Below are 19,018 nucleotides of genomic sequence, written 5' to 3' on the forward strand. Positions count from 1 at the left end.
ATCTTTTTTCTAAAAATATTGGATGTGTCCCAAGCAGACATTTCAATTAGATACTAAAAGCAGAATACATGAAAGGAATCATATTACCAAAGTTAAATCATACTGTTCTAGAATGGATTTTTGGGGTGGAAACCTGAAATTTACAAACTTTTTATAGTTTTGTTGTTAAAATTATAGTAGTTTGGCTTGGTGGTATAGGAACAGTTTTATATTAGATATGATCAATGTAGGGAATGTTTATATTACTGGGAAGGTGTTGTCTTTCAGCCCAGATGGACCAGGGAAGATTAAGGCTTTTATTTATTTGTTTTCATTGTTTTTATTCTTTGGACTAGCTCTGTCAATATAATAAACTGAATGATAGTTTGTCTCCAATTTAGTAAAGTGTTGTCAAATAAGGAACTTCTGTCTGACTCCCAGACCTGACTATTTCCTTGGTGATGATGCAGTTTCATTTTAGTAATTCTTCATCCCACCTTTGTGCACGGCTTGAAGGAGAAGTTATCTGGGTAATCTCAGAAGCAGAAATGAGACTGTTGCACTGCACACATTTTTACCTGATTATTTTTACATGCACTTGTTTGTGCTTCACACAACTAGTTGAGAAGAAAATACATTCTTTAGCTTTGGCTCTAGAAGTGTGAGAGTGGAGAGATGTAATAGCTTTAAAGAAAACAGGGCTGCTTCTTGAATCTCCATCTACATCTTGGCTTTCACTGCTTGCACACAGATTTCAGCATCTGCCTGGAGAAGAGTGGTAGTGACTCTTAAGTAATGTAGGAGAAACATTTCCTCTCTCAGGGCACTGTCATTTTCCACAATCTACTGCTTTCCCTCCCTGTGAACAGCCCCTGGTTGAGTAAGCATACCATTTGATACTGTTAGGAAGCATACTATGCCACTGTTGTTATTTGCAAAGTACAATGTTAGTTTATTCAAGCAGCCTTTTACATTATGTAATCACCAGCCATCCCAGCTTTGACTGTTGTAAGTATATGATAAAATTCCTTGGATTGCTATCATGTTTGCCATTGTCTAGATTTTTATTCTAGAATATATATGGAATTGCCACCAATGTTGCAAATGAGTCTTTGGATATTAACAGCACAAGGTGACATACCTTGTTCATATCATTGAGGTCATGCTTATGTGGTAGTAGTCTATGCAGTGATGCAGTCACTGATTATATGTTAGTTCAAGGATGGTAGAAGTGACATTTGAAGAAAATATTATGCTCTTTAGTCTTCTGGACTGAAACCGATGACCAGAGTTTAGCTAGGTATGGAAATTGAAAACTACTTTCACAGGTTCTGAAATGTACTGTACATAGAAGTATATGTTCTATTCATATAGTTTTGAAATGCAGTATTATTAGATGTGATTGAGAATATTCCAAATCTATAATTTGCTTTTAAAAGTACAAATATCGTTTTTTAAGCTTATAGTAAAATATGTTATTTTAACCATTTTAAGTATATAATTCAGTGGCATTAAGTATGTTCATATTGTTGTGCAATCATCAGAAGTGTTCATCTTCAAAACTTGTATGTCATCTCAAACAGAAACTCAGTACTATTAAACAATAATTTCCCTGTTTTCTTTTCTATAGCCCCTGGTAGCTATTACTCTATTTTCAACTCTGTGCACTCACATAAGTGAATTATATAGCATTTGTCCTTTTGTATCTAACTTGTTTCACTTAGCATAATGTTTTCAAGGTTAAAACATACTGCAGCATATGTCAGAGTCTTTTCTTTGTAAGGCTGAATGATACTCAGTTGTGTATATACCACATTTGTGTGCATATACCAGATTTTGTTTATTTGTTCATTATACCTTTTGGCTTTTGTGCATAATGCTACTATAAACTACTGTTTGGGGCAAGTGTTTTTCTATTACTAGCTAGCTAGCCTGCTTGCTTGCTTGCTTTTCTCTCTCCCTTCCTCTCTCTTCCCCTGCCTCCCTTCCTCTCTTTCTTTCTTTCTTTTTCTTCTTTCTCTTTCTCTCTCTTTCTTTCTTTCAAGACACTTTTTTTTTTTTTTTGTCTTTTTCATTTTTATCGGTACCGGGATCGAACTCAGGACTGCCTGCTTGCAAGGCAGGCGCTTATGCCGCTGAGCTAAATCCCCAGCCTCCATTCAAGACACTTTTAAAAATGTGTGCTTTCTTGTGTTTGATTAGTTTTACTGATTCATATGAGATACCTACCTTACGGACATTAAAATACGGAAACACCTTCAACAGCGTTTGCTTAAAGGCATTGGTGTTGCCGAGATCAGGAGAGCAGTTTTACAATAATTCAGGGCTGCCTTACCAGCAGACTTGGCAACAGCCTTGACTGAGGCAGATCAGGGCTCTTGGAAAACAGCCTGGTGTTTTAATATCTTTTGCTCTGATAATTCTTGCCTGTCAGTACCTCGAGAGGGAAAATCTGGCAGTGGTGTTTGGTTCCTCAGTTCAGTCTCAGCAGACATTTCTGGGTGTGCATAGGGATTTTAGCAATGTGCTTTTGGGGGAGTCTGTTCGGTTGCAGCTGCTCTGGTCTTTCCGTCTAGGAGTGATAATCAGTTTGGGATTGGCACTGAGGTTCTGGGCTGCAAGCTGTGTTTGCACGGCATGCATTCTTGATTTTAATTTGTATTTTTCCTCCCAAACCTGTGTAGTAAGGGAGGCCCAGTGGAGGATAGAGCAGCAAATTCTCTCCTCATTTAGCAATTCAGTGACTTTTTGGTGTTTGGTCATTCTGCAGTGACGTTTTTGTAGATATTTTATTGTAGGGATATAGGAAATGGAGGTTATCATCCTATTCTGTGGGAACAGAAATGAAATGTTTTTGCACTTTTATTGGCCTGATAGGAATATTATTAATTGTGGTTTTAATGCCAATCAAACTTATTTGTTTGTGCTGTACACATTTTCTAAAGGCAGTGCCTTATCTGAAGGGGGAGGCCCTTCTGCGAGTTTACTGACAACATTGTTTATTGTGTTTTTACATTGTAAATCTGCCCTTGCTGTCTGAGCCTTTCATCTTTTTGGGGGATAGTTCTGCCTTGGTCTTTTGCTGATGGATGTTTGCATAAATTTGTTTCCTGGAGGAAAAAAGATAATTGGGGTCCTTTTGTACTATTACAGTTCGAAGTGTAGTGAACTAACTAACCTGATACCGCATCAGCTATCTAAGCTAACAATCATTTGTTCAGGGTTGAAGTTTGTTTCATATTATGTATTTGGTTGCTGACCAGGATGTGTGAAATCTGCTGTGTTATGTGTCTTGGGTAAGCCGTAGTTGTAGTTCTGCGTGGGCTGTCAGGGTGGCAGTATGTTTCCTTGACTGTCCTTGGAATACTCCTTTTTTTCCTCTGATTTTTGGTGTCTAAGGTCCTTTGCATTTCAGATTTTTTTTTTTTTTTAAATCTTACTGACAGTTCCCTTTTAAGCCTCATCCCTAGCACCTCTGCCTAAATTGTGCCTGTAAGTGTTCTTCACAATTTGGCCCTAAGCTCTAGGGGTCTCTATTATACGGTTCTGATGAAGACAGTTCCTTACTGTCTAGGAGGAATAGTTAGAGCAGAAGTAGTGGTGCAAGTATAGTGCCTGCCTTCCCATTGCCAAGGCTTCTGTTTTAGGAACAAACTTGAGAAGTCAGATATAGTGATATGTAGATTAAATCTGACTTTTTCTCATTTTTCTGATCCAGAATAGCTAATATAGCACTACTGAAATAAATGGTAGCATATATTTTATGTTTTATGCTACTGTTAATTTTTGAAAATTTAGTAAATAAGCTTTAACCTGAACCTGCTTTTATATGCTTTAGTTTGCCCTCTCCCTACATATGGAAGATAATTTTGTTATCTCTTACATGTTTGTTACTGGTCATATTGTGAGGTCCCTTCAAATGTTATGGCTGTTCCATTAAAAAGAATTTATATTGCACTCTGGGAGGCTAAGGCAGGAAGATCTCAAGTTGGAGCACAGCCTGGAAAACTTAGTGGTTTATTGAGACCCTGGCCCCCAAGTAAAAAATGGGCTGGGGATATAGCTCAGTGCTAAAGCCCTGTATTTGATCACAAGCAATAATAATAAAAAAAAATTATGGGCTGGGGCGTAGCTCAGTGGTAGAGCACTTGTTTCATGCATGAGTCCCTGGATTTCATCCCCATCATTGCCAGGTGTGGTAGGTAGAGAGTAATGTTTGTTTCATGACTGCAGTATTTTATACTGTCTAGTTTTATTTACCTCTCAGATTTTGTCTTGAGTTAACATTTGGTGGTTTTATTCCTGATACTATGCATCTCAAGACTATGGTTCCTTAGATTTTTTTTTTTCTTTTTAATTTGTTGATTTGCCTGTTAAACATTTTTTTCTGTGTAAGATTCATTCATTGGAGCTGACATTATAGCTTCCTGGTAGAGTGCTTGTCTAGCATGTGCGAGCCCCTGAGTTAAGGCCTTAGCACTGCCAAAAGAAAGAAAGAGGGAGAGATAGATAGATAGATAGATAGATTCACTTAATTATGCAGGCCAGAAACGTTGGTGAAGTGAGACGAAATATCGAGCAGTAAGAGGCAAATGTTATGTTAAAATAAAAACAAAACCAAAGCTTTTGCCTTTTGTCAGAAGTGAATTTGGCTGCAAAGGAACCACTGAATGTTGAATTAATTGCTTGTTACAATGTTAATTTCCTCATATGTAAAGTAAAGTAGGGATAATGCTTATCCTGCAGCAGGATATTTGTTATGGGATCAAATATCCTTAACACACTGTAGAACTAGAATAAATTTAGTAGTTACTAGGGGTTTTCTCCTGAGATAAAAATGTATTAGAAAGAGTTATGCTTTTCTTATTTTTTTAATTTTAAAGGGAATAAATAAAATGGAACCAAGCAAAACAGTGAGAACAATATTGGGTTTCAAAAACAAGACAGAAGGAAATCCCCCATAGTTGCTGTATTGCCTACTGTTGCCCTCTAAATAGATGCTCATACTACTTTAGGCCCACAAAGTCAGTCAGACAATGCAAACATTAGGTTAATTATTTTTTTACTTCAGTAGCTATCATCTTAGCCTGTGTTACTCTGAATTAGATATTTACTTATGGGAGGTGGGGCTGACAGTGCAGTGGCTTGGCTTTTCTTGTCTCCCAGCCCACTCACTGGCTGGTTCATGGGAAGGGGGTTGATTTCTTGGTTCTCCTCTCAGCCCGCATCATTATTTTCTTTTTATCGTTTACCATTCCAGAGGAAATGGACGTAGAAATGAAGACATTGTAGACTAAAAACCTCTTATTGTTGAATTCAGTTGTCTGAACTTGGTTCATTTTTATCTTTCCTCATTTTTTTAGCTGTGGAGCATAATTTTAAAACCAAAATCTATTAGAGTAAACTTTTCTCTATCCAGAACCTTTTAAAATGAGTTGAACTATTTTTTCCCCTAGAGAGCAGATGCTTTATGTTTATTTTTTTCTCATTAAAATTTTTATATTATTAAAATATCTTAAATGATCAGAAAAATATGGAGAATAATGCAGTGAATACCCAATTCCTAGTTTTGTATTAACATTATTATATGTTTGCTGTATATACACGTATGTATATAACGTGCATATGTGTGTATATAGAATTTAAAATATTTAAAGTAAGATTTTAAAAGTATTAAAAATATAGTCCACATTTTCACAGGACTGAAAGTTCAGAGACCTTGCTGTCTGATCATTCCTCTTTTATGCTTAGAGTAGAGCCTGGTAAATAGCATGCTCCACGTAAAGTTAGTTAGTGTATCTTTTTGCCTTTTTTTTTTTTTTTTTTTTTTGGTTCTACAGATTGAGCCTAGGGAATACTGACCTTCTACTTTTAGCCCTTTTACATTTTAGAGATAGGAGGGGTCTAGGTCAGCTTCCCAGGTTGGCCTTGAACTTGACATCTTCCTGCTTCAGCCTCCCATGTCCCTTTTTCCTAGGGTTCAACACTGACATGTTATCAGCTGTCAATACAAATGTTGCTTGATAAAGGCTGCCCTTGAGGAACTTATAGTGCCTGACACAGACAGGACAAATAAATGCAAAAATAGTTGCTACAGAGACCAGAACTTCTCTCAGTTTGTAGAGCACGGAATGACCGTTTAGGCAAAGTAAGCAATGGAATGACATTGACGGAGCAGAGACAAGGGAGTGCTTTACAGCCTGAGAGGACAGTTGAACAGGAGCTCAGCAGTAGAATCAATGTGTATAGACATTAAAACTAGGTAGATTAGTACTGCCTGAACTCTGTTATCAGAGGGGAGTAGCGAGAGAATACAGTGACTAGCGAACAGGGTAGTTGAATCTTTGCAACTTAAGTTAGGAAATGCTAGATCTAAAATGGCACAGAATAACGTACATAATGGAAAACTGACCTCTGGAGGTGAATGATGATATTGTGATACATTAAGAAATACATACTTGGAGCCAGGCCAGGTGTGTTGGGTTATACCCTATTTGTTACCCAGCACTCTGAGCAATTTACCTAGTGAGACCCTATCTCAAAAAAAAAAAAAAAAAAAAAAAAAAAGGGTTGGGAATGTGGGAATGTAGCTCTATGTGAATGGTGTAGTGCTCCAAAATCCAAACCAGCCAACTAACCAAGCATATTTGGTTTCTGCTCTTGGTTTCAGCTCCTAAAGCTCTCCTAAATCTACAGGAATATGAGGTTCTTTTATATATTAATAAGTGACTGGTGGTTGGACCTTAACCTCTTCCCAGTTTCAGGATAAGAGCTGACCATGGGAGAATTAGAGCTTTGGAATTTTCAGTCCTCCATCTGCTCACCAACCTCTGCAAAGGAAGAGGGGCTGAAGGTTGAGTTGAAGATTTTATCAGTGGTGTCCATAATTGAGGTTTTCTACTGAAGCTTTTGTAAGAACCCAAAAGCACAGGGTTTGGAGAGCTTCCAGTCAGCTGAATGTGTAGGTGCTAGGGGGTAGGTTTCCTACAGAGGGCATGGAACAAGCTTCAAGCCTGTTCCTCATCCTTTGCCCTATTCACCTCTTCCATCTAGATGTTCATCTGTATCTTTTGTGATATCTTTTGTCATGAACCAGTACACATAAGTATTTACCTGAGCCATTCCAGAAAATCAGTGATGCTTGAGGAATGGGTCTTAGCAGCCACTTATAGTTAGTAAGAAACTCAAAAAACCAACCTGGAGCTTGTGACTTCGTGTTGGTAGTGGGGGGCAGCCTTGGGACTAAGCCCTTAAGCAGTGGGGCACTGTCATTGGTAGACAGTGCCAGAATTGATGTAGTGGACACTCAGCTGGTGTCTGCTGGAGAATTGCTTGCTGCCTGTGTAGTGTCAGGAGAGTTCTGTAGAGTGGTGGATGTAAGTAGAAAATTATACAGACCATTCTGGGTTAAAGTTTCCTTCCTCTTTTTTCTAGTTATGTGAAGTATGGTTAGCCTCTCCAGCCACTGAGCTCCAGGTCTTGTGGGAATGCATTCTTACTGTCTACTCAGAGATTAAACGTGGATTTGAGTTCTTGCCTAAGTACTCTGTGCTTCTGATAAGGTCCTTCTGCTTGTGGAAAGTTGAGATAGGCAGCTAAACGATGTGAGGTTTTTTTTGTTTTTATTTTTGTTTTTTTGTCTTTTTGAGACAGAGTCTCACTGTGCAGTTTAGGCACGCCTTAAGCTCACTTTGTAGCCCAGGCTGTTCCTGAATTTGCAGTGATTCTCCTAACCTCAGCCTCTTGACTGCTGGGATTACTGGTACACACCACCATGCCCAGCCAAAGGTACAAGGTCACACGCAAAGTGATCAGAGTCCAAACAAAACTTATCCTGCCTCCAACTCTGTTTCTCCCTGAATCTCATGAAAAAGTTCGCCATCTTGTCAGACATCAAGACAGAAGCAGGAATCATTTGCATTTCCTCTTAGCCCTGTGTCCATCCTGTTTTCAAAGAAGACTCCTTATTAGCTCTGGTGCTCACTCATGTTCTTCAGGCCTCATTACTTCCCACAGGGCCACTCACTTCATTCTCTTCTCCCCGTGCTGTCCCACTCCTCTTTCTAAGCTATAAGGATAATTATAGTAATTCCCCCAAAAGCTGTGTCTCAGGTGCCCAGGGCCCACAGGAGAAAGTTTTTGTTGGACAATGTCTCTGTCTTTTGTCCCTTGTGGTGAAGCTCTCTACCTTGCCTACCTAACTTTTCCTATGGTTTCTTGCTGCCTGTTATCCCTCCACTTAGGATGCTTCCCCCTGCTTCTCCCTACATTTTCTTTTCTTTTTCTAGACTCAGCTCTTTTTTGTATTAGTTATTTGGCTGTTTAATTGCTTCCAGTGTGGACATGCTTAAAAACACAACTTGTTCTGTTTAAAAACAAAACAAAACTGCCCTTTAGTGCCTACCATGAGTCTGATGCACAGAAAGCTCTCAGAAAGATTAATAGAATATAAAGGGTAAGAAATGACTTTTTATCTTCCTGCAGCCAGGAAGACTGAAGCTGAATAACAGAAACATTCTCCTTCACTGCCTGTCTTTGTCAGTTCCTACGTGGGACAGAGCTGAAAGATTTATCACATTTCAGTTGCTCATCTTGGGAATATTACAAATGTCAAGTGATTTCCTTGCTTTACAAACTTTTAATAAAATGACAAAAAAACCCTCTTAGTGCTTCTTAGATTGTATAATTTTCATTTTATTAATTTTTTAAAAAATAAGATCTTTTTTCCATTCTAGAATTCTAGAGTCTTTGCATTGAGTGATGTGGGACAAAAAATGACTTATTGTGGGGCTGGGGATTTAGCTTAGCCGCATAAGCACCTGCCTTGCAAGCAGGCGGTCGTGAGTTCGACCCCTCATACCGATAAAACGTTTAAAAAGTAAAAAAAAAAAAGACTTATTAGCTCTTAGCGATCATATTCTTAATTTCCAGCAATTGCTGTATTTTGAAAATTGCAGTTTTGTTTTTTTTGTTTTTTTAGTTTGGGATCAGGCCCAGGACTCTACATTGAGCTACACCTCTCACCTTATTTTACAGTCTGGCTAACCTGCCCAGGCTGGCTTCGAATTTGTAGTCCTGCCTTAGCATCCCGACTAGCTGGGATTATAGGTGTGTGCCACCATCTCGGGATAAAACTGCAGTTTTGGGGGCTTGGACTATTGGAGTTAAACTATTCCTACATGTTTTGTTAAATTCTGTTAAATTCTTTTGACAGCACAAATGAAGGTAGTTAGATTGAAAATGCAACTTAGATACTGAACATGCAATTGATGGTTGGTAGCCTTGGTTTTCTTTCTGTTTTTTCTTTTCTTTTTTTGCATTCTTTGTGTTGATCTCTGGAAGGTCTGAATAGTTTTGTTCGCATTTTGTTATCCTTGTTTGACTGTTTCAGCATTTGATCCTTGTGCTATTATAGGCCCTCCCCAAGCTGTTGCAGCTTCTGTGATGTGATAGGCTGGTGTCAGAGGTGCCTGTCTTTTCTCTGCTGTTGTTTACTCTTGCCACCGTCACGTTAGCATTCAAACACAATAATAGGTTTCTCATAATTTTTCTCACAACATTTATGCACATGTATTTTATTTCATTTTATTTTTATTTACTTACTTATTTTACTTTTTGTCTTTTTGAGACAGGATGTCACTGTGCAATTCAGGCTGGTCTTGAGCTCACTTTGTAGCCCTGGCTAGTCTTGAACTTGCAATGATCTTCCTGCCTCAGTCTCTCGAGTGCTGGGATTACAGATGTGTCGTATCATGCCTGGCTAATTTTTTCCATAACTGAGTATTTCTACATATTTGTCTGTTCTCTTCGTAGATTCAATATTTATTTATTTTTAAATCCATTTTATTCATAGATTAAAAAAAAGAAGAAGAAAAAGAAACTACAACAAGTTCAGTATTTTAAAACCAAATCAATGTTGTAGCAGGAATGAACCTTCAAGATAATTTGCTTTGCTGCCTCATTTTAGAGATAGATAAACCAAAGTTCAGGGAATTGATGCGGCTTGTATATTCCAGTCACTTGGTTGGTAAAATTGGTTAGAAACCAAGGTTTTTGACCCTTAGACCCTCTCATAGTTTCTACTGATTTTTCCTCATGCTGGCTCATGGTCTCCTGTCGCATTATTTTTGCCCAGGAACTTCACAGCTGTTTAGTCCTTGCTTTTCTTTCCTTTCCCACAAATTCATTAAGATTTATGAATTCTTTCAGATTTATTTGGTGGTAGTGAGGAATGAACCCAGGGCCTTCACTCTACATGCCCAGTTACATGCCCAGCCCTTTAAAAGTTTGTTTAAGTTGCTATTTTGCCTAGGTAGGGCTTGACCTTGTGGTCCTTGTGCCTCAACATTCCAAAGTGCTGGGATTACAGGCATTTGTACCACGCTCAGCTTTTTTCCTGCTTTTTAAGTGTTATTTTTTTTCAATGTAAAAAATTTGCCAGTAGTAAAATTTACTTTTGGAGGGTATAAAGGTATGTTTTGATTTATGCTGCTGTACCAAGAATATAGTAGGCAGGGTGGTTTAACTGAACATCTGTCTTTTACGACTGAGTTGGCTGGAAGTCCAAGATGAGGGTGCAGCTTGCACGATTGGGTTCTGGTGAAGGTTCTGCTCCTGGTTCACAAACTGAGATCTTCTTACCATCTTCATATATGTCTTTTTCTTAAAGGACTTAGAATTATATTTTATCATTCCCATTGTAACCTAATGACCTTCAAATATCATGACATTTGGGATTAGGGTTTCAACATACACGTTTTTCAGGAATAAAAGCTCTTAGTTCATGGCAAAGATTTATGAGTTTCAGTGCATACATTCATGTAACCACCACCACAAACAGCTTATGGGACTGTTTCATTGCCTTTCAGATTATCTAGTGCTGCCTATTTGTAGTCAAACCTCCTCTTTGCCTGAACTTTTGCTAACACTGATCTGTTTTCTCTCGTTATATAGCTTTACCTTTTCCAGGATAGCATATAAGTTGAATTATAAAGGCTATAACTTTTTTAGACTAGCTTCTTCCACTTAGAATCAGTTAACTGAGAATCGTCCATTTTGTTGTATGTATCAGTGGTTTGTTCATAGAACTGTTTGGTATTCTGTGGAGTGGATATACCACAGTTTGTTCACCCATTCATCCATTGTATTCCCACCAGTGAAGTGTGAGGGTCCTGGAGGATCTGAAGTTTTGCCAGCATTTGATATTTTAAAGTTGAACCATTGTGTGAAACTATACCCATATTTCTCTCATTTCGTACTAAAATAAAATTAAAATGTTTCAGAGACCTAGATATTAAAAAAGAAACAATATGCTAGAAAATAAAATAGATAAAGCTCAACACATAGGCATAGGCAAAGACTGAACAAAACTCCAACTGTATAAGAATCAACACATGGGACTTATAGCAAATTAAAAAGTTTCTGCACAACAAAAGAAACAACCAATAGGGCTGGAGATTTAGCTCAGCATCACAGTGCCTGCCTGGCAAGCATGAGGTCATGAGTTTGATCCCCAATACCAAAACAAAACAAAATAAAAAACAACCAAATACAGAGTGAAGTGATAATCTTCAGAATGGGAAAAAAGTTTTGCCTTGGACAGAGGACTAATAGCTAAAACATATAAAGAATATATATGTGTGCATATATATATATATATATATATATATATATGAAAAAATATTCAGCATCTTTGGCCATTAGAGAAATGCAAATCAAAACAACACTGAGATTTCATTTTCTTCCAGAAAGAATGGCTGTCATCACAGACTCAAAAAACAAATGCTAAGGCCTGGTGTGGTGCACACCTATAATCAAGCACTCAGAAGGCTAAGGCAGGATAATTGCTGTGAGTTCCAGACTGGTCTGGGCTACAAAATGATTTCAAGGCCACTGGAATTACCATAGGTAATGAATGAGTACAACTACTATGGAAATTAGTCTGGAATTTCCTCAAAAAACTAAAACTAGAAATTCCATTCAACCTAGGCTTTCCCTTTCTAGGAATTGCCCTGAAGGATTTAATGACATCATATTATGTTTTATTCATTTATTTTTCAACCACCCTATGAGTTCTCATTTTGCAAACATGCTCACAGTTTCCAGTTCTAATCTACTGCTGAGGACCCTCTAGGGATTTTTCAGGTTTCTTGCTAGTTTGAATAATGCTGCCTTTTATATGTTAGTGCTTGTTCCCAGTAACACACAGACAGAAGTTTCTGTAGGGTATGTACCTATGAGAAGAGAGCGGGCTTAGGATTGTACATATTTAACATCCCTAAGTAATGTCGAATTTTTTCCCAAGTAGTAATATGCAATTGACTCTTCAGGTGCCTTTCCAGTCTCTCTCTAAATAAGCTTGTTTTGCTCATTACAAGGAAAGCTCTCAGCCAACAAAAGGCCTTTCCTTATTGTAATATCACTACTGCAAAAAATAGTACTCCAAAGCAGTGACCTAGACAGCTGGTCTAGACACAGGATATAGTATGTTAGAATAACGATTCAGCCTCAACCAAACCCATACAGTGCCCACGTGCATAAGCCAAATTTGACTTGTACACCTATGGTAATTCCAGAAACACTTTTCTTTCTAATGGATTCACATACTAAATCCTTACCCTATTGCTGTCATCTCAAATGGGGAAAAATGAACTCACATGAAGTTGGCCAAATTTAAGATTAAAGCAGGAGAGTAAATCATCTCTGTTTCTTAAAACAGAGATGGTTGTATTATGTTTTCACCTATAAGATTAGGATGAAATTTTTATTTACTATAATTATTTTATTTGTAGTAATTTTGCAAAGAAGATTCGTAAGAATTTTCTAATTAAAACAAATGACTTCTGTAGATTTAGTTAATGCAGTTTCTTAGGTGGCAGTAGTAATTTTATGATAATTTGCTCTGTATTTCTAGCAAAAATGTAATAGCAAATATTTCTATTGATATTAAATACAAATAATGAGAGACTTCGTCAATGAGCAGAAAGGAAAGAACTATTGTAAATTTCAGAGAAAGAGTAACTTCAAAATGTCACTTAATGAGGTAATTTCAAATCATTCTCTTGATAGTTCTTGTCTCTTTGAAATCATTAATGCCTTCGAGGTAAGAACATTTTGCCGATGGAGAATACAGACAAAGCAATGATGTTGTGCATAATCAATACAGTTATCAATGCAATCCCACTGATAAATCATAGAACTAGGATTTGATCCCAAGCAGTTTACATCAGAGTCCAGCTTCAAAAGGTTGCTATGAGGATCAAGGAGATCATTATCTAAAATCACCGACACAGGCTGGACTGTATGCTTAACAATGTAAAGATTGAAAGTATGCTCCAGCAAATTAGGAGAAAAAGGCAGGGGACAGGTTTTAAATACGTTCTTGTTTCCATATGGAAAGCCACACATATTCAAAATGAATTATCTGATAAGGGTTTTAAAAGGCTATACGTATGATTTTAATAATATTATGACTTACTCTGTCCTATTGTAAACTTCATTAACTAGATCGATCCTTTATGATAGTAAAAGTTAGACCTTTTAAAATACAAACATTGGAGCTGGAGTAAACTCAAAACATTTGGCTCATTTAACTTTTCTATTAGTGACCTTAGAAAATCCTAATACTGATTTCAAACAGCATTTTTTCAAAGTAGTTCAGATTTCTTGGAAATCATCTTAAATTATCTGACCAATGGGGAGAAACTTGGTGGTAAATGAGTAAATGAATTCCAGAAACACTATGTATAGCATTGCTATGAAAGATAAGTTTCCTTAACAGCACCCCTTCCCTTTGCCGTACTGAAGATTGGATATTTGACATATGAAATGTGAACTGAGGAGCAGAGCGCCTAGGAAGCACTATGGTAATTGGTCCTTTCTGTGTTTAAAAGAGGAATGAAGGAGCAGCCACAACTGCAGCATAGTAGGTCTGCTTTGCAAAAGTTGCCCAGTTCATCATTCTGGACAGTGCAATGCAAGCCATTGGTGAAAAGAGACAGGCATGGAGAAGACAGGCCAAATCATGTGTTTGACCTGGTGTTTGACTCAGAATAGAGCAAAAACTCACCAAGGTGCAACTGTCCAGGGTAGGTACCTGTGAGGCACAGAAACACTGCTTCAGAACACTGAGATGTTTGAAGAAAATTAGAGCGACTAGCGCTAGTATTTTCTCAGTGAATATTATGGGCCAGCCATTCTGTTCAGCATGTTTCCTGCATCCTTAAAACCCCTCACCTAGCTGGGTAGGGTGCATACCTATAATCCCAGCTACTCAGGACACTGAAGCAGGAGGATAAAGGCCAGTCTGGGTAATTAAGGAGACTGTCTGTCAAGGTTGAAAAATAAAGCCTCAGAGTATAATTCCCAGGCAAAGTGCTTGCCTAGTCCACCCAAAAGCCGGGGGGACCTTCCCTTCCAGAGAAGGCATATTATATTGCAGATCCTATTTAAGAGAGGAGAAAATTAACTTTCAAAGATTAAATAACTTGCCCCAAATCTCAGCACTAGTGCAGTACATGAGTATATAGAAACCAGCTTACAGCACATGGTATTTACTCAAGTATCTTTTGAAGTCAACTAAGGTGGCACATGCCTGTAGTCCCAGCACTTTGAAGCCTGAGGCAGCAGGATTGCTGCAAGTTTAAGGCCAGCTTGGGCTACACAGTGAGTTCAGGGCTAATCTGAACTATTTAGTGAGGTTTTGTCTCCAAAAAAAAGAACATGAGGTTTTCTCCACCATAAACTGAAACTACTAATTCCTCCAAAGATTTTGTAGGGATGAGATGAGTATGTCTATATAGCACCTATTTCAGTGCTATTGCAGATGAGTAACAAAAAAAAATGGCATGGTAGCCATCAGAACAGAGTGATAATAGTAACAGTGAGTACAGCAAATATCACAGTGTACAGAAGGTGAGTCCAAATGAGCACATGAAAATGTATTTGATGTCATTAATCATTTAAAATGCAAGTCAAAACCATAATGAGATACCATTCAAACCTACTAGAAAGGCTGAGCTTTTTAAAATTAGTACAGTATATTTTTGTCATGCATAATGAATACATGCATCATGAGGAGTTGATATATATACATATTACATCTTAGTCCTTTTTATTTCTTTTTCTCTCTTCCTGTTTTTCCTCTCTGTACCCCATTTACCCTTCCCATCTGAAAAAAGTCTACCTTCATGTTTCCTATTATCTATTTTATTTTGCTTTTTAAATTATTTAGACTTTGGATTTCTCATATAGGAGAATTCATGACTGTATCATATTTAAGTTTCTCACCTGATATATTTTGTTTAGCATTATAACCCTAAGGTACAGCCATTTTTCTACAGATCACTCCAATTTATCCTTTATGGGTGAGTAGTATTCCATTGCGCATATATACCACATTTTCTTCATTAATCTGTTAATGGACACATGGGCCATTTTCAAGATTTTGCTACTGTGAATTGTGCTGTTACAATCATGGGTATATATGTATCACTGTAATGTGGTGTCTTTAACATTTTAGGGAAGATGGCCAGAACTGATACAGCTGGATTACCAGCATTTATGTTATTTTATTTCTTGATGATGGCCTTTCTTTCTGGGGTCAGATGGAATCTCAGCGTTCTAATTTGCATTTCTCTAATGACCAGTGATGTTGAACTACTTCTATGAATTTTCTATTCATTTCACTTGCTCATTTATTTATTTATTTATTTTGTATCAGGGATTGAACTCATGACCTCATGTTTGCCAGGCAGGCATTTATGCAGCTGAGCTAAAACCCTGGCACTTGCTCATTTTTTTTAATTTGGTTTTTTATTTTGGGTGGCGTAATCTGAACTACAGCCACTTGAGTTAATAAGGATGAATCTCAAAATCATACAGGAAGAAACAAGTCTGAAAAGAATGCATGCAGTATGTTTTCATTTATATTTGGCTTAAATTAGGTAAAACATAACAGCATATGGAGAAAACTATACAGTAAAACCATAAAGAGGAACAAGAGTAATGGTTATCTCAAAATGCAGGCTGGTGGTGCATCTTGGTTGGTGGGGTTGTGGTGAAGAATGAGGAAGGGAAATGCAAACTGGAGCTGTAAAGGGCTCCCCAAAACCAAACCCAACACTATAGTGAAACACCAATTGGATATTCGGTACCTGGATTTATTTTATTATTTAAGCCGATACATGTTATATTAGTTATTGAATAGCAGATTACCTCAAAACTTTCAAATTAATAATAAAGGTCGTGTAGTCTGTGTGGGGGTCAGGATTGTGGGAACAGCTGAGGCTTGGTGTCGCAGTCAGGATTGAGGTTGAAGGATCTGTTTCAAGGTAGCTCACTTACAGGACTTACAGGAAGTTTGTTCCTTGCTGGTTGGGGAAGAGGCCTCAGTTATTACACGTTCTCATATCATTGTTGCTAGCTTACCTCCTAAGATATAATGAAGTAGAAGTTGCAGTTTCTTGACCTAGCTTTTTTGAAGTCTCACTTGGACTTAAAGAAATACTGTAGTGCTCACATATGCCAGCCCTATTCAGTGCAGAAGGGGACTGGTGAGGGCGTGCAGGAATTCTGTGAGGCCATTCTGGGGGCCATCTTGGAGGCTAGCTAACATGGTTATGCATTTTAATATGTATTTATCAATAAAAATATTTAGTGACAGTCTAAATCAAAGGTTCACTTTTCTATAATAATGATGCAGACATCCATTTAAATGGAAATTATTGCAAACACTGAATGTGTTACCAATCAGTATGAAGTGAAAGGGATGTCAGTGATGTAACACTGGGTACCTGGACGGCAGGTTTTGTGGCAGGCCAGTGAGTTAATGAGTCTCAGTAATACATTACTGGGACGTGTGCTGTGGACTGGGCTGCTATGCGCCTAAACTTCACTCTTCTTGTAGCTGGCCAAAATTTGGGACTCCTGGTTTTGAAGGTAGTTCTCCAGAACAAGGGCCACTGTGATGTTAAAATTCTCTGCCAGCCCATACTTTCTCTCAAGACTATGTTTAATGGGAAAAGAATCCATGTTTCTCTCTGCACACCCACTCCTAAGAGCAACGCTAGAAATGTCCTAAGGAAGCAAGGATAGCACTTTAGCTTAAAAATTCATGCAGTCATTGCATTGTACTCTATAATCTATATTTGTTTCATATGAAAAACTTTTAAATTATTAATTCCTTTGCTTCACCTTCCCTCACCAAACTATGAGATTGATGTTTCTGGAAAGTACATCATGTGTTTTGCTCTTTGTTTTGGGTAGCCGCAGGCATAACCTGCTTAGTGAGTATTCCTAGGGACTCAAGTGGCCCAGTTTGTGAGGCAGTGAGTCACACTGTCTCTCCTTTGTGGATTCCAACATCCTTGGAACAGGCATTCCAGCCTTCAAGTAAGGACATAGTTCTGAGGGCTCTCACTTTTTAATCAAGTTAATGAGTAGAGGAGACAGTATTGGATGCCAGGAATAGGTGCTTCCAGAGGCTGGAAATCCAGAGACTGGCTTTCCTCAGGTTTTTGTTGGCCAGCATGCACACATGTTAAGCATCCATACCTCTAAACCTCTTGCGTGCAGAACTTGAATATGAGGGAATGAAGAGCCTCTTTGACTATCATGTGGAGTCACTACATTCTCCACTATAGTGTTACTGCTCTCATGTGTATTTTTGAAGCTTATATTTAGCCATTATATCATATTTTATTTTTGCATTTTATAAAAATGAAAGTCTTTAGCAGCAAGAGATAACTGCACCTGATTGTAACTAAGATAAAAATCACCAGGGGTGCATTATGCTGCTTGTTTATTGTTGTTTGCTTTAGTTGGCCAACAGTGATTTTTTTTTGAGAAAGAAGGGAGGAACATACACACACACGCACACACACACACACACACACACACACACACACACAGACAGAGAGAAAGAGAAGGGGGAAAATACCATAAGGGTTATTTTCTGTACAAGGGGAGTATAATTACTAGTAGTAATTATAGTAATTGGTAATGATAGTGTTAGTGGTACTCTTAAGAGTGATTGTGAATGTCTTCTCTCAATGCCCACCTCTGCCCCTCTTACATGATTGTGTTGTTTGGCCTTTTAGTTCTAGGGATGGTTTTCAGGAAAATATGTCTGTGGGGAGATGAGAAGACAGGTACAATCGTGTAATGAGACAAAGGAATCTGAAGATATAAGTAGAAACTTCATTTCTGTTGTTTTGTAGTTGAATGTCCTTCTCATATGTCATCTTTGGTGCTTAGCTGCCTTCCCTGGCATACTGCCTCAGCTTACCTCACAGGACTACGTGGAGGATCAAATGTACCTGACAACACCAGAGCAAAAATATAGTGATAGTACAAACACGACTGCCCGGCTATGGTGCCACTTTGCTATATAGCATGTGAGGTGCTAGATCTGGTTAGCTTTGCTTAAAAGGCTATGAGGTGGTGTAGTAGTTTTGGAATGGTTATACGAGTATGTGTGGATGCCTTCCTCCTGTATGGTCTCAGAAATTCAAGGTCAAGGTCTAGCCCAGGTTATTGTCCTCCCTGAGTGGATGTCTGGACTGTGTCACCGCCTTGAAATTGCTGTGAATTAAGAGAAATTCACTGAGGCAAATGTGATCTCAGGTAAAATTCTAATGCATAAAGACCTAAAGTATGGCATGGTGACTGTAGTTAATGACTCAGGTTTTATATTTGACATTTGCAAAGATAGAGTATCTGAGGTGGTAACACTACAAAAATGGACTGTAATGTGAGGAAATCAGTATATTAATTAGCTTCACTGTGGTAATTGTTTCACAATATATACATATATCAAAGCATTGTGTTGTGTATGCCCTAAGTATGTGCAACCGGAAAAAAAAAAAAAAGAAACTTACTGAGGGATTCCTTTGTCTAGAAGTTCCTAGAGAGGGTGCAGCCAACACTTGTTTCTCATATTTTTTCTCTTTTCACTTTATGTGTGAAAATTTTGATAATTTTTTTCTCCTGTTTTTACATTTCAGTATTTTGATCTAGAGGCTTGCTGTATATTAAGGAC

At 37.9% G+C, this 19,018-nt stretch overlaps 1 protein-coding gene across 4 annotated transcripts in view; it reads left to right on the forward strand.

Moving 5' to 3' along the window:
• Sgms1 (sphingomyelin synthase 1) overlaps positions 1–19,018 on the forward strand; it is a 279,814-nt gene that overhangs the window by 13,235 nt on the left and 247,561 nt on the right. The gene's annotated exons all lie outside the window — the stretch shown is intronic.

The sequence above is a fragment of the Cavia porcellus genome, unplaced genomic scaffold, assembly GCF_034190915.1.
Source record: "Cavia porcellus strain 051 isolate PalLab524CR breed Dunkin Hartley unplaced genomic scaffold, mCavPor4.1 scaffold_28, whole genome shotgun sequence".
NCBI lineage: Eukaryota > Metazoa > Chordata > Mammalia > Rodentia > Caviidae > Cavia > Cavia porcellus.